Source organism: Canis lupus, chromosome 7 (assembly GCF_048164855.1).
Source record: "Canis lupus baileyi chromosome 7, mCanLup2.hap1, whole genome shotgun sequence".
Lineage (NCBI taxonomy): Eukaryota > Metazoa > Chordata > Mammalia > Carnivora > Canidae > Canis > Canis lupus.
Window position 1 is genome coordinate 32,031,154 of NC_132844.1, and position 22,710 is coordinate 32,053,863.

The 22,710-nt window shown below is 35.5% G+C and overlaps 1 long non-coding RNA gene across 5 annotated transcripts in view; it reads right to left on the bottom strand.

Moving 5' to 3' along the window:
- Nucleotides 1–318: 318 nt before the first annotated feature.
- LOC140636732 (uncharacterized) overlaps nt 319–22,710 on the bottom strand; it is a 38,885-nt gene continuing 16,493 nt past the window's right edge. For all 5 annotated transcript variants that reach the window (XR_012033947.1, XR_012033945.1, XR_012033946.1 and 2 more), the window contains 2 exons: nt 3,051–3,134; nt 319–2,442 (listed from right to left, as the gene is read on the bottom strand). This is a non-coding gene — a long non-coding RNA (uncharacterized lncRNA). The remainder of the gene's footprint in view (nt 2,443–3,050; nt 3,135–22,710) is intronic.

Consider the following 22,710-nt stretch of genomic DNA (forward strand, 5'->3'; position numbering starts at 1 on the left):
ATATACACATATACACATTATGTGAGTATGAATATATGTATATATGAGTTAAAGTTTACCTAAATTAATGAGTAGTCTCAGCTCAGAGATGATCTGACCAAGAGATTAACTAGATTGTTAGTTATCCCATAAAAGTTTTTAACCATTTGTGTGCTATTTGTTCCCTTTGACAATCTGGTAACGTTGTGAGTCCTTTTTCAGGATAGTCCATTTGAATGAATAAAATAAATTGTGTAAGACTATAAAAGAAACTCATTATATTGAAATATAGTAACAAAAAGTAAATGAAGTAATTAAAGTAAATGAATTTGTGGCATATTAGTGTCTGCTTCTTTATTAAGGCATTAATAAGATATATAATACCACATATATGGTACCGACAAGATGTATGTACCACAGATATAACTTATAATTGGAAAGTAGTGTCATCAAAGTCACAAATAATGCTTATATTATTATGGTTTGTTGCCCAAGTTAAAGGAAATGCTAAGTTTCAATTAGAAGTTTGTGAAAATATTAATAGTCTATGGATTAGGGTCAGGACTACAATGAGGTGAGTGAAGCAAACACAGTTGGATACAGAATTTAACAAGCACCAAATCCCTCAACTATCAAGACATATTAAAGCAGTATTTTAAAAATTCAAAATTAAGTCCGAAAGATCAAAATAAACAAAATAACAAGATTGTTTTTAAAAGGGTCAGCAGTTGCACTGTTGGGGACTTACCCCAAAGATACAGATGCAATGAAACGCCGGGACACCTGCACCCCGATGTTTCTAGCAGCAATGTCCACAATAGCCAAACTGTGGAAGGAGCCTCGGTGTCCATCGAAAGATGAATGGATAAAGAAGATGTGGTCTATGTATACAATGGAATATTACTCAGCCATTAGAAACGACAAATACCCATCATTTGCTTTGACATGGAACTGGAGGGTATTATGCTGAGTGTAGTAAGTCAATCGGAGAAGGACAAACATTATATGTTCTCATTCATTTGGGGAATATAAATAATAGTGAAAGGGAATAGAAGGGAAGGGAGAAGAAATGTGTGGGAAATATCAGAAAGGGAGACAGAACATAAAGACCCCGAACTCTGGGAAATGAACTAGAGGTGGTGGAAGGGGAGGAGGGCGAGGGGTGGAGGTGAATGGGTGACGGGCACTGAGGGGGGCACTTGACAGGATGAGCACTGGGTGTTATTCTGTATGTTGGCAAATTGAATACCAATAAAAAATAAATTTATTATTAAAAAAGAAAAATAAAATAAAAAAATATTGGAGGACCCATTAAAAAAATAAAAATAAAAAATAAAAAGGTCAGTATAGATGCTATGAATTCTATCCATATAGCCAAAATATTCTACCCAAGAACTCCCTCCCCATGTTAAGAATTCCTGCATTTTAGACAGGTATTCTCACGTTTTCCACTTTTTTACTGCTTTCTGATATTGTTTGGGGTGATCCATCAAAATCTTCCAAATCTCACTTTCGCATCACTAATCTTTACAATGTGACAATGAACACAAATTAGTTTTTCTGTTTATGTGCTACATAAATTCCTTATGATAAAATTAAGTTTCGAAATCTAAAAAGTCTGTCTTGATTCTTTAGCAATGGTGACAAAGATTTAAAAAAAAAAACCAGAAAAAAATAATTTTGACATCTTACGGTTTCTGTCTTCAATCTAATAAAGGCAAATCGTTTAAAAAATAATTCTGATTATTTCTCTTATAATGTGAGATTTTGTACCATAAAAATAAATAAGTCCGTGGCGGCGTCTCTATAAGGAGCAAGGAGAGATGGTCAGGGGAGTGTGCTAACAGGTTAGGGACACTTCTCCCCCAGCACCGCCTTGTCGAGACCCCCGCCGAGAGAGAACACTGGGGAATGTGCTCTTTTGAGAGTTATTCTTAAACAGAACACACATTTCTATATCCGACTGTTTCCTATGCTAGAAGAATAACGACATTAGCATACGCTATTAAATGCTATCATCCCTTCTGGTACGTCGGGAGGACTTTGATTTATTTTATTTTCAATTTGTTATCCCATTTGTCGCCACCAGTACTGAGGCTCCACCTAGGGCCCTTTTTCCATAATTACATTCATATTCATTAAAACGAATCTCTTTTTATGACGGCAATATGGAAACCAGTTATGCAAATCAGGAAGAGTGGTTGAGGCTTTGTTTTATTCTGAGCATGTGTCTAACACATACTGATTATATTAGGTCACTCCCAGGAACAGGTCGCTGACGCGGCGAACCAGCACGGCCACCGGCCCGGGAAGGACGCGGGCATCGTCTCATCTCTGGCCTTGGGACGCTGCGCTCCAGGAATGCGGCCGCTAAGCTCTGTGACAGGTGATCCCAGCCCGAGCTCCGCACGGGCGGTAAAGTGGAGAAACAATAACCTCCTTGTGCATCGCCGGGCCAGGGAGCTGGGAAAGATGGGAGAGGCTTAAGTCAGATGAAGGCGGAGAAAGATCAACAAATTTGGTTCCGAAGTTACAAAACAACACCTAAAACCGCCTCCTCCACCTTTTATATTTCCATTAGTTGGGTTTTCAGCATTTTACTCCTCGTCCAGTGGGCGATTTGTTTTTTGATTCCCTCTCTCTCCAGCAGTGAGTAATACAGAGTGATTTGAGCTAGCTAGCACCCCAGAGTGTTTTGACTCACACCTGCCATCCTGTCTGCTTAGTCACTGTGCAACCATCCTTCCCCTAAGTGAGGATTTCTATTTGATATAAGAACTGGCAAGCACCAGTGGTTGTGTTAGGAGATTGTTGAAGTCCCAGTTTTCTTTATTCTTGTGATGATAGCAGCACAGCGCATTAATGTTTCAGATATTCATTTGGCTTTTTTTTGGGAACGACCATATGTTCCTAAAGATATTTAGTGTGGGGGGAGTTATAAAAATGGAGGGGGAGAGGGAATTATTTTTGAGAATGTTATTTTAAATTTGTAGACATATAGACCATTACCATTAGCACAGGGCAAGAAATCTCCCAATTTAGTCTTACACAGGGCTAATATAAATACCCACCACCTTCAATATCAGCCAAATTATCCTGATTTTCTGCATGTTCCCACTTAAAGTCTCATTCTGTAGAGTTTGGGTGTAAATTCTCTACGAAGGAAAATAGAGTTATAAAGAGTGAGTTCTGTCTGTATACAGTCATTGGAACCATACATACAAAGAAGAAATTATGCTTAAAGTGACCATTGTAGGTATACATCCAGACTATTTAGATAAATAAATCCCCGTTAGAATCATAACACAACCAGAAGCACAGTTATTTAGCTGAACACCTGTTACATGGTAACCAAAAATTCATTTTGAATAATTTCCATATATACAAAGAATATGATATACATATGTATAATATGAACAAGAAAAATAAAATAAATATGCCCACCACTCAACATAAGAAAGAAAACTGTAACCCTGCCTAGCATTACCATCCCTCTCAACTTATTCAACAACTTGCTTCCTAGGTAACCATTATCTTGAATTATGGGTTATCATTTCTTTATTTTTCTTTGTAGTTTAAAAAACACCACGTATCCTTAAATAGCATGTTTGTTCAGTTGGGTGCATGTGTTTGAATTTTATATAAGTGGAACTGCAATCCATGTATTCTTATCACTTTCTCTTTCATCAGCGTTATGTTTCTTTCATGCATTAAACTACATTAAACTACAGCCCATTTGTCTTCACTGCTCTGTATTCAGTATTCTATTATACATACCTACCACGACTTACTTATCCAGCCTCTTGTCATCTGTCCTTTCTGTTGGTTCTAGTTGTTTTTTTGTTTTTGTTTTTGTTTTTGTTTTTTGCTGGTCAAAACAAGTGCTGCAACGAATATTTTAGTACCTTCACCCTTTTGCACATACATGAGTTTCCTTAGACTAGGATAGATATCTAGAGCCGAATGAGGTAGATGCAGCTTCAACTTCACTGGATAATGTCAAATCATTCTCAAAGAGAGTTCAACAAATTCACTCTCATTAGCAATATATAAGAGTTCCTGTTGTCCCTCATCTTCATGAACACGTTGATTGCTCAGGCTTTACAATTTTTGCCAATATTTTTGGGTGTAAAAGGTATTTCAGCATTTTCTTGATTATGAGTGAAACTGGACATATAAGGATGTTTACAAATCATCGGTTTTTTCTCTTCTGTAAAATTGGCGTCTTACTTTATTTTTGGCCCATTTTTCTATTAGTTTGAATGTAGGTTTTTGGCGAATATATATATTTATATATAAATTATATATAAAATATATTTAATTTTATATATTTTATATAGAATATATATCTTTATATATAATATTTATATATGTATAAAGAATACTAACACTTTGTTCTAATATATGTTGGAAATATAGTCCCCTTACATATATATTGTCTTTTCACATTTTTAAAATAGTATCTCTCAATAAACAGTAGTTCTCATTTTTTTTAGTAGTTCTCATTTTAATAGACTTTTAGTTAGCTTTTTCTTTATAGACTCTGCCCTTTTTTTTGGTCCTTTTTGTAACACAAGTTTGCAAAGGTAATCTATATTTTCTTCAGGAAGTTAAAAATTTTATATATATTTAGTCCATCAGGAATTTATTCTTTGATTATGATGTAGGCCCCTATAGAAGAAGATTGTCCAGGCTTTATCATTCACTACTCTAAAATTACAGCTCTGACTTCTTTTATATATGTGAGGATCTGCCTCTGAGGTTCCGATTTTTGTTTTATTGGTATATTTGTCTATTTCTGCACTAGTAACACAGTAGTGAAACTTTAAATAATCCTGGAAATCTGGTGAGCAAATTCTCTCCATCCCCATATACACATTTTTTTTTCTCCAATGGTGTATTGACTATTCTTCTTCCTGGTTGGCTCTTCTTGCTCTGTTGTATAAATTTTGCCATTAGCTTATCAGATTTCACAAAAACGATTCAATAAACTTTTCGCAGGCTTACTTTCTTTCCTTATAATTTTTCCATAACAGGCTGAATCTGTACAAATTAGTGTTAAACCATTTCATAGGAAAACATTAACTCAGTAGCATCAATCCTGACATTTAAATAGCGAGATTTCATTTTGTTTAGAAAATGTGGAATAGGGCAGCCCCGGTGGCTCAGCAGTTTAGTGCCGCCTTCAGCCCAGGGCCTGATCCTGGAGACCTGGGATCGAGTCCCACGTCGGGCTCCCTGCGTGGAGCTTGCTTCTCTCTCTCTCTCTCTGTCTCTAATAAATAAATATAATCTTAAAAAAAAAAAAGAAAACATGGAATATTATAACCTCTAGGAAACCAGCCATGATCAATGAATAGAGATATATATTCTATCCCAGCTAGTTCATTTTTTAATTAGGTCCATCTTGGGAGAATCTGTTTTCAATAAATCAGTGAACAAGTATTTATTCATAAACAATTATAATGTATCCAGCCCTATTCTAGATACTATAGAAAACATGAAAATGATTTAGGCCTTCTAAGGATTAATAATTTATTGTGGAAACAATTGATAAAAAATAAAATTCCAAACTTTAGTTCTGACTATGAGCTATAATGGAGTAAGTTCAGGGAAAGGAGAGAACAGTGCATATTGAAGTAATCAGGATAAATTTCATAGTAAGTAGGATTTTTTAAAAATAAGGAAAAGAAGAGTAAGTTTGGGCACATAGTAGACATCCAATAAATAATTTGTAAAATGAGTGACATCAAGGATTATTTGACCAAATAGGTACAGAAGGTATATATGGCATGCCACTGGAATATCCATTTGACAGGTTAGATAGAGAGTAGAGTGAATAGAGGAGAAACTGAACCACAAGGTAGTGGATTAATCCAGTTTAAAGGCAATAAAATTTTGAAAGGCATATCTGGCAAAGTGAAGAAAACATAACTTGGCAAATTAAGAATTGTTTATCAAATAATCAATGCAATCGGTGACATATTAGGTCACTAAAAAGGAATTATTAAAATAATTAGTATCTAATAAGAGAAGGAAGAGTCAAAGATTACCTCAAATATTCTCACCTAGGATACATAAGTGTCATTAAACTGCTGATTTCCTCTCCCTTCCCCCACAAATCAAGAAGTTAGAAAGACTTTCTAGCAGAGTTGAGGGAATGATAATACTTTTGTTCTGGACATACCAAGTTTGAAATGACAGAAAAATAGAAGCAATTAGAAGTGTGAGATGAGAACATAGTTGAGATGTCAGCTAAGTTTTTAAAAACTAAAATTATCCTGGGATCTCTTAGCCTGAAGATTTAAATAGGGTTCAGTTTGGATGGGGCACTTCTGAATGTACCTAGAGATTGGTAGAGGCTGCTGCTCAATTCCAGAGGTTTAATGGATAGATTCAATATGATTCCAAGCCTCAAATATTTGAGCACCAGCAATAAGCTGGATATTGTTCCTCAGAAGTCCCTGCTGTCATGGAATCCAAAATCTGGTAGGCAAATGAGATGCTTTTGCAGTGTTAACTCATTCTGAGGGATGGGAGTGTTGAACACAATTTCTGGAATGAAAGGAGAGGCAACTCCACTGCTCCTCTACCTTCCTCCTCACCCCCAAACTCACCATGGTATACCCATGGTATACCACTCATCTCACTTAATACTAACTATACGAATGTCAAGGAACCATGAAAGTTCTGAGAAGCAAGTTATACCGAAGTCTATCTGGAAAGAGCTAGAGCAGGAAAAATAACCAGCAATGATGAACTGGACATCATTGCAAAAAGTTGAAGCAGGAAGGAGGAAATTAGCTGCTGCCATGAGGGAGTAAAGATAACTATTTTGTGAGTACAGGTAAGATGTCCCCAGAGATTCCATAATCAGTTGGGAGAAATTTAGAGGGGAGAAGGAGAAGGTTTTGGCTTTCTTAAGTTTGCCTATACCAATGAATCTCACTCAATTAGGGACAATAACATACCCCCAGAGTATTTGTAAATGCGTGTAGGCATTTTTGCTTATCACAATGACTCTGGGGCCCCACAGGCACTTACTGTGTTGGGACCAAGGGCAGCAAGCTAATGCAATGCTTAGAACAATATCACATGAGGAATTATTTTTCTGCCCCAAATGCCAATAAATAGTGCCTCTATTGAGAAATCAGGCATTGTAATGATACCAAATACGGTAAACTATGAGGTTGTATTCTAATTCTCTTTGTTCCACAATATTTAAAATATTTGATAAATGACAAAGCATCAACCACATTTAATTAAGATTAGTTTTTAAATAGAACAACATGGCACCAGTAGTAAAAAAACATAATTTGCGAACTCAAGGAAAATACAAACTAATGTTGAATTTAAGAAATTTAATATGGAATAAAATACAGTGCAGTTTTATATTTTTAAAGTTTCTTCTGCCAAGCATAATGGTCATTGTAGGAGTCCTAATTATCATGTGTTCATGTTTTAAATAGAGAATTTTTTCTTTTCCAAATTTCAAGAGAATGAAGATTATGATGAAATTCAGCGAATGAGGGCTTAAGGAAATTTATCACCTGTGTTCTCTAATTCCACGAAAAGTAACATATAAATTGTTCCAATAATAGAGTTCTCTTTCCTTTGTGGAAGGGGAAAAACAAAGAGCAATTATCCTAACTGAATGTATTCTTCCCTTCCTAAGTAGGTTTTTTTTTTTTTTTCTAAGTAGGTTTATTTTTTTTTTTTTTTTTTTTTTATTTTATTTATTTTTTTTTTTTCTAAGTAGGTTTAATATTATATCCCCTTGTTGTTGAAAATTCATTTCTTCCTTGTTCTCCTGCCAAGGAAAATTCCATTTCATTAATCTAAATGGGAATTTTCCAAATAAAAAGGGAGAAAAAGCTTATCCAGAAAAAGAGGAAGATGTTAAGCCAGAAGCAGCAGGAGATATACCGGGAGAGCATTACGGGTCACATATCAAAGAGAGTCCACCTTCCACAGCACAAGCTGCTGGGATACCATAATTTCCTTCTATTATAACTACAAAAGTGGAAAGCATATTCTACCCTTCATACATAATGTATCATTCTATCACCCATCTTGAATATTAAAAGGATTCATTTTTGTGAAACTTGTGTATTTTTTGAGAATCCTTATAAATGAAAATATAGTATATATTTTAAGTACCATACATTGAAAGGTTCTCCTTTTTGAAAAAATATTGGGAAAAAGGGAAGAAGAAAAGGTGTTCTGAAAAGAATACTAATTTGGGATCCAGATAGCTCGAGGTCAGATCTCAGCCTTACTACTTGCTGTGCAATTGGGCAAATTTCTCGGCTCAGAGTACCTCATCTGCAGTCTCAGGGATTCACATTTTCTAACAAAACATTATGGCAGAATTAGTAAAAAAACAGAAGTTGCAAGCTTAAGAAAAGTACAAATTAATGTTGGATTTAAAGAATTTAAAAAGCTGAGGGATGCCTAGCTGGTTCAGTCAGAGGGGCATTGGCTCTTGACCTCAGGGTCATGAGTTGGAGCTCCATGTTTGGTATAGAGATTACTTAAAAATAAAATCTTTAAAAAAATCTAAAAATGAATAAACTATAGTTTTATACTCGACGGTCTTAAGGTCATTATCTCCTAAATTCTATTTATGAACAGTTCCTACTTGAACTCATCTCCCTCTGATATACAGCAACTACAAACCTGTTGGCACTGCTTAGAAATCTCTTTAGTCACATCCACAGGTTTCTCAGATGTATTTTCTATCTTCCAAGGTACCACAGGTGACAGCAGTAAAAATTGTTTCACTAATATATCACATGGGTCACCATTTTTATCAGCCTGCCATAGCTGTTTACTTAATGTCATTTCAGCCTTTACTCAGAGTCTGCTCAACATTTTTCCAGCCTCTGCTACCACTTTTCTCACTACTATTCCTGTCTTTCCTAACAACACTGGTCCACAGCTTTCCTAGCTTCCACTTGCTACGACTGTGACACATTTTAGAAATTTGTTCTGGCAACACCCCACTTAGAGGTACAAATTTTTACAACAGTTAATTTTTGCTTTTAACAAGCCACCCCCCCCATAGTCCTTTAATAGCATAATTATTTATTAGCTCACAAATCTGTAGATTAGTAATTTTGGCTGGATATATCTAGATATTCATGTCTGATAGATAGTCTCTACTAGATTCACTCATGCATCTACATTCACCTGGCATGTCACTGGGATCTAGTTGTTTATGAATGGCCTCACTCATATATATGGTAGGTGCTTAAAGCAACAGGGGCAACAGCCATGTGTCTCCAGCATGAAGTGAGCTAGCCTAGGCTTTTTTACATTGTTTCTGAGCTCCAAAACCAGCAAGAGAAAGTAAGTTTCAATGTGCAATCATTTTTTAAGTCTCAGTTTGTGTCACATTTATTATTTTCTCATTGGACAAGCACGTCACATGGCCAAGTCAAAAGTCAGTGGTCAATGTGGGACTTCTTTTCCAAGGTCATGGGTATATGGTCATGGTCATGCTGGAAATTTTAAAAACAATATATAACATGTAGTGATGCCTGAGTTTGGATTTAAAGGATATACAGGATTTTACAGATAGTCAAGTGGGAAGGAAACTCATTGCAAGAAGAGGGCAAATTATATTGAAAGCCATGGAGGAATAAACATCATAACCTTTTCTGAAAATTTGTTTATGCCCACCCTTCATTTTGTCACCATTTAACCTTGCATATTTCAAACTTCAACAAAAGAACCTAGACTATTTTTAATATAAAATTTGAATTCTGACCCCCAAGTTTGCTCACCTCAATAGAAGAAATCTTGAAACTCATGAAGAAAAGTTTAAAAAAATGCAATTTGTATTGTTGTACCAACTTACCTATCAAACTTCAAATTGTCGCCATTTTCTAAATATGATAACATTTCAAGTCAGCTCACTAACAACAATTAATGAGTCATTAATATTTCTTCCATTCAAGATCAGGTCAAATTGGGAGTAGTGGTGGGCAGTGTATGAAAACAATAAGCATACCAGAGGAATTCCTTGAAAATATAGACTGTTGGCTATGATGGATTTTACAGCTATATCTAGATGGAAGGGATGACTAAGTAAAGTTTACTAGCGGTGGCCAGTTTTATGCAGAAAATAATTTAGCCAGTTATAATAGTTAACCTTTTGTGTCACATACCCTACCATATACTTAAGTGACATTATGCAACTCTCCATATTCTGATGTTCTGAATTGAAAGAAATATCTGCAATAAGGTACATTTCACCTTTAGCTTCAGGAGCCAGATTATTTTGCTACCAAATCTCTTTTATGCCATTGCCAAAGTGTTTGTTTTTTTTAACATTTCACTTCTGTGATCTAGATGTTGGAAATTGTTGCCCAGAGCACTTGTAACCCAAATTTATGTCTTGATTCCCTTATGATCTATGTGATATAGTGAGAGTTTTCAGATGAATGTCATGCATTCATGCACTAATTTTTTTGGCAAGGGTATTAATCTTAGAGTATTAGAGTATAATCTTAGAGTATTAGAATTGAACTGGAGATTTGAAATATGGTTCAACCTTTCATTTTGGCACTGCCTAGAGAACTGAAGGGTATTATCCAAAGCTACATAGCTAGTTAATTGCAGAATTGAGATCCTAAACCAGACCACCCATCTTGGTCCAGGGCTCTTTCCTACCACATCAGGCTGCCTCTGATCAAAATTAAATTTTTGGTCCAAATAAATCACATCTCATAAATATTTCAAACAAATTACTTAACTATTTTTTTTTTTTAAATTTTTATTTATTTATGATAGTCACACAGAGAGAAAGAGAGAGAGGCAGAGACACAGGCAGAGGGAGAAGCAGGCTCCATGCACCGGGAGCCCGACGTGGGATTCGATCCCGGGGCTCCAGGATCGCGCCCTGGGCCAAAGGCAGGCGCCAAACCGCTGCGCCACCCAGGGATCCCAAATTACTTAACTATTGATATGAGACCAAGCTCTGGTACTTAAGATAGAGTGGTGAACAAAACATAGTACTTGCATTACTTAGCTTATAGCCTGGTTAAAATAATCATACAGCTGATGATGATGACATCTTGTAACTGTTTGCTCCTGCATTCATTCATTTGACAAATATTTCATAGGCACCTAATATATTATGTTATCACTTTTCTAGGCACTGGGAAAGTGTCAGTGGATCAGAAAAAAAAATTCCTGTTCCCATGGGACTTATAAATATGCATTTAAAAGTGTATTTATTTTTTATAAATAAATATAAATATAAAATACTCTAAATATAAAACATTAAAATAAACTAAATATAAAACAGAATATTAGTAAATAAAATAAATATTATATACATAAACATATACATTATAAGTAATATGACAGAGTAAAGGAAGTAATCAGAAGATGAAAGGTTTTGTGTGTGGTTTTTTTTTTTAAGAGAGCACATGAGTGGGTGAGGTGGGGTATGGGCAGAGGGAGGGAGAGAATCCCAAACTGAGCGTGGAGCCAATGTGGGGTTCAATCTCATGACTGGAGATCATGACCTGAGCCGAAATCAAGAGTCTGACTGAGCTCCAGGTTCCCCAGATGATGTGAACTTTAATTTTGATTTTTGCCTCTAAACTGTGTGTCTTTAGCAAAGTTGCATAACTTTCCTGGGTCCTGGGAAACAAAGCAGAATAAATTAACCCCACACTATCTAATATGGTAGCCACATGCCAGTCCCGGGAATCCACCAATCCTTTGGGAAGCCTTGGTTCCTTTCAGCACAGCATGACATTAGACACCAACATCTGGGCACTGGATGTACTTCTGCTTACTGGAATGTTGTGATTCCAGGGTTTTTCACTAGACAGAGCTCCTCCTGTTTATTTCCCTTCAGTGTTTCTGTCTTCTCCTTTTATCTCAGTTATCTCTAGCTGTTTCTGCATCTTTCAGCTTAGTTGCCTTCTTTTTGCACCTGCAATATACTGTTATTCTACCAATCAATCCTCATTCCTGATTTGCCCTTCTTTTACAGATCCAAATAGGTATATATTGACTTATTTCTTTTCTTCTTTTGATCTGTGCCCTTGAAATTCAATCAACCTACCTTTTTGTATATGTTTGAGTGTAGGGTTTGATTGTGATTTTTATTTCACACTTTCGTTTTAACAATTCTTACATCAAATTGGTCTACCAGTTAGAGTACAATATTCTTCTAGCAGCTTCCTTTGTCCTTTTCTCCTATTACAACTTTCTGGACTAAATCCTTTAATTTTCTTGTAGTATGAACTTTGTTCATAAAATCATTCATCGACATATGTGTCTTGACTGTGCTTGGTATTCTAGATAATAAGATGAAAGAGACAGACATCCTCTGCAGTAAGGATTTATTTTTACTTTTTAAGATTTTATTTATTTATTCATGAGAGACACACAGAGAGAGAGAGAGGCAGAGACACAGGCAGAGGGAGAAGCAGGCTCCATGCAGGGAGCCGGATGTAGAACTCGATTTGGGTCTCCAGGGTCACGCCCTGAGCTGAAGGCAGTGCTAAACTGCTGAGCCACCCGGCTGCCCTGCAGTAGTAATTCTAATCAAAGTCTGTGCCACCAAAATGTTTTTACTTGTTGATAACTACATAGATATTCATTAATCTAATTTTGCATGTGTGAACATTTTTACAATAACGAGTTAAATTAAAAAACACTCAAAGTACCAAGAGTGTATCTTATAGGTTCACCTCAGTTTCTTTTGCTGTGCAACAGCTGTCTCATCATTAGTCAGAAGGTCAACTAGGGATGTTCCTTATTTCATGGAAAACTTATATAGAGTTTTTATTTAAGTAAACATATCACTATATTTAGTTAATAGATTCTGTGGTTTAAATGCCTTCAAATAGAGGGGAAGGGAAAAGAAATGGGTAGGAAATATCAGAAAGGGAGACAGAACATGGAAGACTCCTAACTCTGGGAAACGAACTAGAGGTGGTGGAAGGGTAGGAGGGCGGGGCGTGGGGGTGACTGTGTGGCGGGCACTGAGGGGGGCACTTGACGGGATGAGCACTGGATGTTATTCTGTATGTTGGCAAATTGAAACACCAATAAATAAACTTATTATTAAAAAGATAAAAAAATAAAACCCTTAAAAAATAAATGCCTTCAAATAAATTGCTTCCTCCTTTCAAAAAGAATTCTATTAAATCACGTTTACATTACGTGCTTATGCAATTACAGAAAATGGGTCCTGACACCAGGCTGTAGTGCTATCCTTATGTGTGCAAAGCCCGAAACCATTGCCTATTTTACAGCGGTTGACCCTTCTGTATAGATGGCCTGTGCCCAAACTTCTGATCTATCTCTGGAGCGGAGCTATCTACAGGAGCTACAGCAGCAAGCTCTAGCACATCCTCTCACCAGTTTGTTTCCCATGACTGTGTACCTCCTCCCTTGCATGACACATGCAAGGAAAGAGGTGAAACTGGTTTGACACTCAGCAAAACAACGTGCTGATGTGTTTAAATTAGTTTTCTCTCTTAGGAGATTCTCATTTATGATATTAATTTGCATCACAAATATTTTCTTTCTTGATGATTCCAAGAAAAACAAGACCCCAGTCAGATCTGAAAGATCGCAAGTCCTAAATCACTGAGGTCCAAACAATAAACTGTAATATACATAATAGTCTTTCCATTCCAGCCTGATTAATTCCAAATTCCTCGCAATCAGGGTAACTTCTTCCCTGGAAGCATTTTGGGAAAAGTTTTGCATGCAAAATGAGACATATACCTGAATAATTGTCTCATAAAATATTAAAATTTACTTAGAAAAAAGATATTGTCTGGACATCTAATGTTTGCTGGCTGAAGCAAGGTTGTACCCTAGCAAGCTAATCTGCTACTAATTACAATGCTCTTTCCTCCAGTGCGCATTTAGTCCAAATGTAAATATTCCAAACATAATTACTTTTGGAAGCCCATCACATGGTAATGGTAATGGTTGTGACAATCTGGCAACATTCCCAGTGGAATAGTTCCAGTTTTCTCATATATCTATTAATAGTTCCACACATTTTTTTCATGTACAGATGTTCTTTGAAAATCTATGCTAGATGCTTTTTTTTGCTCAATAAGAATTTGAATCTTTAGTATTTTGATAATTTGGATAATTCAGTACCTTCTCCTTAGTCACAAATTTTAATTTTTCTTGTCACGAGCCACTAAAATAATCATGACTTTAACAGGCAAAAAAATTATAGGTAGGTATTAATTTTAATAGAAATTAAAATATGACCCATAGTTTTAATTCTGTATTCCTTCTTCTTCCCCCAATCATCTTATTTATCAAAAGTTAGTTTTGAAGTGATCTATAAGGTATTATAAAGAATATTGTGTACCCCTTATATCTATTGATTAAAACTAAAAAAAAATTTCATTTTTTAATCAAAGTTTGTTGAAATGTATATATCCTTCTACTCAGACACTTAGGAGTCTATAATTATGCATGTGGTTAGGAAGAAATATAAATTGACTACCACTATTTTGTATATTTCTCACATAAGCAGAAGTACATAAATTATTATAAAGTAAATATGTTTTCAGTTTTCAAAACTTTATTTTTTAATCATAAAAGTTAAATATGTTCATGATAGACAAATCAATAAAAAATAAGTAGAAAATAAGTAAAACAAATTATTGTAGTTCCATTATCCAAAGACAAAGGTAACATTTTTGCACCTTTATTATACTTTTGTATGGAAGTTTATTTCTTTAGAAAAAATTATTGTATTTTCTCATTGTTATAAATTTTATAAACATTTTAAATGTTTTCCAAAGTTTAATAGTATATGTTACTATTTATGCTATGTTCAATTTTCCTTTATAAATGAATTTGTGATCATTGTGTCCATATGACAATTTTTGTGTTTAGGAATTTCTTCAAGGAGAGTAATTTTAAAAGTGAAATTATTAGGTTAAGAAATACAGTCATTTTAGGACTTTTTATATATTACTAACAGAAAGGTTTAAACCAATTTGTACTTCCACCTAATATGAGTGTGCCTTTTAAATTATTATTATTCAAGTGTAATAAGCATACAATATTCTATTAGTTTCATGTGTACAATATAATAATTCAAAATTTCTTTACATTTCTCAGTGCTCATCATGATGACAAGTGTACTCTTAATTTCTTTTATCTATTTCACTCATCACCCACATTCTCTCCTCTAGCAACCACCAGCTTATTCTATTTAAGAGTCTGGCTTTTTTTTGTTTGTTTCTTTTTTTTAATTTTGTTTGTTCATTTGTTTTGTTTCTTAAATTCCACATATGATTGAAATCATATGGCATTTGTCTTTCTCTGACTTATTTCACGTAGTATTAAATCCTCTCGGTCCACCTATGGTGTTGCAAATGGCAAGAGTTCATTCTTCTTTTATAATTCACATTATATGACATACAACATCTTCTTTATCTATTCATCTATGGATGGATAAGGTTGCTTCCATATCTTGGCTATTGTAAATAATGCTGCAATAAATATAGAGGTGTATTTATCTTTTTGGATTACTATTTTCATTTTCTTTGGGTAAAAACCCAGTAATGGAATTACTGAATCATACGGTAATTCTATTTTTAATTTCTTGAGGAACCTTCATAGTGTTTTTGAGTGGCCACAACAATTTGCATTCCTACCAACAGGGTACGAGGGCTCCTTTTCTCCATATCCTTGCCAACACTTCTTATTTCTTGTGTTTTTCATTTTAGCCATTATGATGGGTATAAAGTGATATCTCATTGTGTTTTTAAGTTGCATTTTCTTGATAATTAGTGATATTGGGCATCTTTTTATGTATCTGTTGGCCGTCTGTATGTATTCTTTGGAAGAATGTCTACTTAGGTCCTTTGTCCATTTGTTAATTGGATTATTGGTATTTTTGGTGTTGAGTTGCATAATTTTTTTATATATCTTGGATATTAACTTTTTATCAAATACATCATTTGCTAATTTCTCCTCCCACTCAGCAGGTCACCTTGTTGGTTTATTTATGGTCTCCTTCACTATGCAAAAACCTTTTATCGTGTGTAGTCCCAGTAGTTTAACTTTGCTCTTGCATCCTTTGCCAGAGGAAGTATATCTAGAAAAATGTTTCCATGACCAGTGTCAAAAAAATTACTGCCAATGTTTTCTTTTAGGAATCTTACGCTTTCAGGTTTAACATTTAGGTCTTTAATCCATTTTGAGTTTATTTTTGTGTATGGTGTAAGATAGTGGTTTAGTTTCATTTGTATGCATGCAGCTGTCTAATTTTCCCAACATCGTTTGTTAAAGAGACTGTTTTTTTTCCCATTGTATATTTTTGTCTCTTTTGTCATAGATTAATTGATCATAAAAGCATGGGTTTATTTCTGAACTCTCTATTCTGTTCCAATGATCTAGGTTTCTATTTTTGTGCCAGTACCATACTGTTTTAATTACTACACATTTATAGTGTATCTTGAAATTTGAGATTTTGATAACTCCAGCTTTGTTCTGAGCATGCCTTTTTAATTAACTCCTTATAGGCCATCAGCATTTTTATTTTTGAAATATGAAATAAGTGGAGAAATGAAAATGGATCTACTTGGATCTAACTATTTTAAAGCTTTCTGATGATGTTAGGCTATTCCACATTTGTTAATATGCATTAATTTCTCTTTAGGCAATTATCTATAAATCATATATCCTTTTGGGTTTTTCTTTTCTTTTCTTTTCTTTTTTTTTTTTTTTTTTTGGCTTAGTGGAGACTTTTTCCCCTATTTTTGATCTTAGGAACTTTCCTCTTTGCAGAAATTTGATAAACGTTTACTTTAATTTTATGCTTACTTTTTATATTTTGAATTTTAAATTTAATTCTTAAATTCAGTTGGTATATATTTAATGAACTGGTATAAAGTCCCAATTATAAATAAAGATCTCTAAGCCCAGGACTTTTCCCAGGATCACTTAATGAATAATTTTTTTTTCTTTGACTTGGGACTTTTACTTTATCATATATTTTAATAGTGTGTCAGTACTGTTTTAATGTCTGGACAATTTCTCTCCTCATAATTATCATTTTCCAGTTTTAAAGCTCACTTTGGGTGTTTATTCATCTTAGAAAAATTAAGATTATTTTGAATAACTTAAAGAAATGGTTTTGAAATGTCAGTGAGCCTCTAATTCAATTTGGGATGATTCAACACCTTTAAATTATTCAGTTTTCTTTTCCAGGGACAAGGTATATTTTTAGTGTTTTCTTTATGTAGGTCACAGAATATGACTACCGTGAATGAAATATCTTGTCTTTTACATTATCTAGCCAGATATTGGCAGATATATAATGACAATATCTGTAAAGGTCATACTTGTCTATATAATAATCTCTATCTCACTGTCTACCTTGATATTGCCAGGTATACAATAATGATATAATAATACCTACATTCATTAACCTTGAATTTTGCCAATCAATTATCTTATTTAACTTTCAAGACAATCTGAGGAAGTGGGCATTATGATTTCCATTTTACAGACAAGGAAGTAAAATAATTGAGTAACTTGCCTCAAATTGCAACTTCTGAATGACAAAGCCAAGTCTCTCTGACCTCTGACTTCATAGTCTGCGCTCTTAACCACACCACTTTACAATGTGAAAGCTATTAAATTTTATATTTTTCACTTATATTCCAACTGACTGAATTTCAGGATCGAGAGGTACATTTGAATTACAAATTTCAAGTCACCATCCTTTATTCCCTGTTGTAGACTCCTCAATAAATCCTCTATTGAATTTCAAAGAATACTCCAGAAACAAGAACTCTCAAATGACTGTCAGTAGAATGTCAAATGAAGATTAGAAAGGCTCTCTTAATATTTTTGCATATATTATGTCCTAAGTACAATTTTTTTTTTAAAGATTTATTTATTTATTTATGATAGGCATAGAGAGAAAGAGAGGCAGAGATTCAGGAGGAGGGAGAAGCCGGCTCCATGCTGGGAGCCCGACGCGGGACTCGATCCCGGGACTCCAGGATCGCGCCCTGGGCCAAAGGCAGGCGCCAATCCACTGAGCCACCCAGGGATCCCCCAGTACAAACTTTATAACTTAAAAATTACGTCTTCCTCCCACCCTGGAATTTCTTAAATAAAAAAGCTACTGGACACTTCTAGAAACTCCTATTTGATTTTTTTTTTATACATCAGAAAACCATTATAATGACATAGTGTTAATACAACTACTGTAGTTACAACAGGAGAAATAAGAGGGAGAGATAGGTCTTTTCCTCTCCAAAGGCCACTGAGAATTGTATTCATGAGCTAGAGTTTCTCAGCGCACTCAACTGACCACCTAACGAAAATGACCATTAAAAAATAGGTGATAAAAAAAAATAGGTGATGACATATCAAATAATAGTTTGTGAACAACAACTATAGTATTTCTTCAGAATGGAAAAAAAAAACTAAAAATGGGACCAGACCGTATTAATTTTCTCAGAAAGCTATACATTATCAAAGATACATAGGGCACATGGTGGCTCAACATCTATGCCTTTGGCTGAGGTCATGATCCCGGGGACCTGGAATCAAGTCCTGCAATCAGGCTTCCCATAGGGAGCCTGCTTCTTCCTTTTCCTATGTCTCTGCCTCTCTCTCCGTGTCTCATGAATAAATAAATTAAAACTTAAAAAAAAAATACATAGTGGAAAAGGAAGAAAATGGCTCAATCTTATGAGATTAAGTCACCCAGGATCTTCAGTATACTAATGGTTTCTGTCCATCATGGTTACAAGCATCGCCCTTCTTGTTTTGATACATCATGTTTCATGCCCATCCAAGTGGTAAAAAAAACAAAGAAACAAATCAAAGCCAAAACACACATTAAATTTTTGGGTCCCTCCTATTCACGGGGCCACAAGCATGGATTATTTTCACTGAGAAGATAAATTCATTCTTCATGAAGTTCATTTGAACATGTGAGTATCTTATCTAAAACTGAGGTTCTGTTGTGATTTTGCAGAGGTTCATTAGAATTCAGACTTGCAAAGTATTTCCATGTGTAAGAAAACATACAAACACCATTCTCCTTCTTTGTATTTTGGATCAGAGTAACATCAGAACTAGCACGTATAAACTCAGAGACCATGGCAGATAAGATGCTGAAACTAATTTGTTCCTTGACTTGCTTTAGCTGTGAACTCTGTATTTTCTTTCTTCATTTGGCTGTGCAGAACATGTAAATACTCCTCAAAGGAAAATTCCAGCAATTACTGAAGACCAGCTTCCTTATGAAAAACTCTTCGGGAGATGGAATCCTCTCTGGTCTATTGCTTTCACAATTAAAAGGGTCTGAATTTCCAAGACAGTGAAGGGGTTGATTCTACACCCTAGGGCATAGCATCCAATGCTTAGAGTAACTGCTATCTGAAATACTGCAAGCATTATGAGAAGTATCTAACCTATCTAGAATATCAAGTAATTGTTATAGCATGCTCAGAAGTTAATTGTGAAATTTATAAGATATAAAGTCTCTGTTTTGACAGCTGAGAATATTCCTAAAGCAACCATGAATTTTCCCAAGCCAGTACTTTTCAAACTTTATTGTACAGACAAATCACCTGTGATGAAGATTCTTATTCTGTAGGTCTGGGTAGGGGCCTGAGATTCTGACGGATTCTTGACAATGCTGGCATTGTTTGTTCATGGACCCCACTTTGAGAAGCAAGACTGTGGCCAAAATAGATCCCAGCTGACTTTTAGATAGCCCCCTGGAAAGACAGTCATGGCTCCCTTAATATTTCAATAGCCTCTACTGCTCCATTATATAGTAAAGAATTGAGGATGAGGCTTTGTTATTCCAAAGAACCTGTACATAGTTTAAGTATGGCCTGCAATGAAAAAAATCCACCAGAGGGATCAGTGAAAAATAAGGTGCTTCAAAAAATAAAAATCCTTCAAATTTCATAAACATAGCACAAAAATTCTCAAATGACCTTCATCAGTGCTCCTTTAAATGTGGATATTTCCTTTTTTAAAAAAAGATTTTATTTATTTATTCATGAGAGACACACAGAGAGAGGCAGAGACATAGGCAGAGGGAGAAGCAGGCTTTCCCCGGGGAGCCTGATGTGGGATTTGATCCCAGGATCACAGCCTGAGCCAAAGGCAGACACTGAACCACTGAGCCACCCAGGTACCCCGAAATGTGGATATTTCTGAAGGGATTCTTTCTCTGTAATAGACTGTCATGCTACCCTTTCGATGTTCAATTAAAACTGCATCCTTGACACTGACTTTTGTAGCAAATCTTCGCTGACTGTTGCATTAAGAAATATGCTCTTCTGAGACATTGGCAGAAAAAGTATTAAAAGAAAGGCACAGAGACAGATGCCATGGTCATGACATTGAAGTACAAGTAATGGAGGTTTGCTGAAGGCCCTAATAGTTGTGCCAGCATGGAGGCTGCTCTGCAGATGCACCTTCTACAGTAACCAGTTACTTTCTGATCATATTCTGCATTAGCCACACCATATGTGACGGGTTCTTCTTACAGAAGAACTCAACAGCCTGCATGGCCCTGACTCCTTGACCAAGTAAGAACAGCATAAAATCATGTCTGATTTTTAGGGACATGATTAGCAAGTGCAAAATCAGGAAGGAAGAGCTTCAAGTAGAGTATGTCCTAATGGGAAAAATCTCATTTGTGATTTCTGCAGTGGTCAGATTTTTATCTGGTTGCAATAAATACTAGAGGATATGGATATGTGTGCTCCTCATCATACAGAAAAATCTAGATATACAGGATCCTAGTGGGGCAAAATTTAGGAGTGGTTCAGTAAACACTGTGGCTGGTCAAACTTTTCATTCTAGTGTACATTCAGAATGTATTCCTTTCTGAAAGTGGTACCAGCTTCGTCTCTTCAGTTCCAACTTTTGCTTCTTCCAAATACCAGTGATTGTAAAGTCCAGCCTTCCTTCTTGGCCTCTTTGATTCTCCTTTTTTCAGCCAAATATTGTTTTAAATTCTTTATTTGTATATGTAATACTTTACAGCAAACCCATGGTCATGACATCTTTTAATACTTTTTTCTACTATAGAAATAATGGAGATAGGAAACTTGGAAAATGTAGAATTGTAGAATCCACCTTCCCCATTGTCCCTAATTCTTATCATTCAAAAACAACCACTATTGACACTTTAATATAACATTTTACACGTTCCACTAACTTCCATTTAAAAATTAGTTTGTTTTTGGGATCCCTGGGTGGCGCAGCGGTTTGGCGCCTGTCTTTGGCCCAGGGCGCGATCCTGGAGTCCCGGGATCGAGTCCCACATCGGGCTCCCGGTGCATGGAGCCTGCTTCTCCCTCTGCCTGTGTCTCTGCCTCTCTCTCTCTGTGTGACTATCATAAATAAATAAAAATTTAAAAAAAATTAGTTTGTTTTTATTAAAGCAATATCAAAACATAGAAGCCCTTTAAAAGAATACAAATGTGTCCATGAGGAACACCTACTTAGCCCCTCCTCCTATTTCCTGTGCCAAGTCTCAGTCCCCAGACATAATCATTTTCATCAGATAATCATGCCCATTGAATATTTTTAAGGGACTTTTGTTTGTTCATTTGTTTGTGGTGGTTATTCTTTACTTTTTAAAAAAGATTTTATTTATTTATTCATGAGAGACACGGAAAGAGAGGCAGAGACATAGGAAGAGGGAGAAGCAGGATCCCATGGGAAGCCTGATGCAGGACTCCATCCCAGGACACCAGGATCATGACCTGAGCCAAAGGCAGACGCTCAACCACAGAGCCACCTAGGTGCCCCAGTGGTTATTCTTTAAAATAATACATTTTACTTCTGTTTCTTGACTTAATGATTTTAGACAGTATTCATTAACTTGTTATGAAAGATGAAGAAATTAGGACAATTCCACCTCTGTTCTTCCCTATTTTTGTTATACTTTTAAATTGTTGATGTTTATGTTTATATTGTCTCATTGTTTTCATTTTAAAAACTAGCTCTTCTAGGCTGTGTTTATAGATTCAGTTGGGAAATGTAAACCAAGGGGAAAGAGAGAAAGAGAGGGACAGGGGAGCAGGGAGGACCCAATTATCTCAGCACTTCTTTAAATAATTGTGCTGATGATATTCCCATGCTGAACATACTCTTGTAAATGCTGCCTCTGAACTTGGAATTTCTCTGGGCCTCCCCTAGAAAGTTTTGGGCTGTAATGTTTCACTCCTCTGTGTGTCCCTTCAGTCTGATCCTGTTTAAGTTCTATTTTCTAGGATTTCCTCAAACATGTGGTCAGTTGCTATCTCCATTCTATGCATCCTCCCTTAATGGTATGTTCTTGATCTTTAAATTAAAAAAACAAAAATTTATTTAATGGATCTTCCATTATTTTACTGAGACTCCGAGAGGCTGGGGCTTAGACGGCTATGTGCAATTCATCACTTAGCAACACTAGGAATAATTTCCCCCATATATCCATTGCTTGGTTTCAGGCATCTTATGAGCCTGATGTCTTACTGATTGGATTAATCAATTTAGATCTTTTCTTAAATATTTTTTTATTCTTATTTTTTAATTTATTTATGATAGTCACACAGAGAGAGAGAGAGAGAGAGGCAGAGACACAGGCAGAGGGAGAAGCAGGCTCCATGCACCAGGAGCCCGACGTGGGATTCGATCCTGGGTCTCCAGGATCACGCCCTGGGCCAAAGGCAGGCGCCAAAC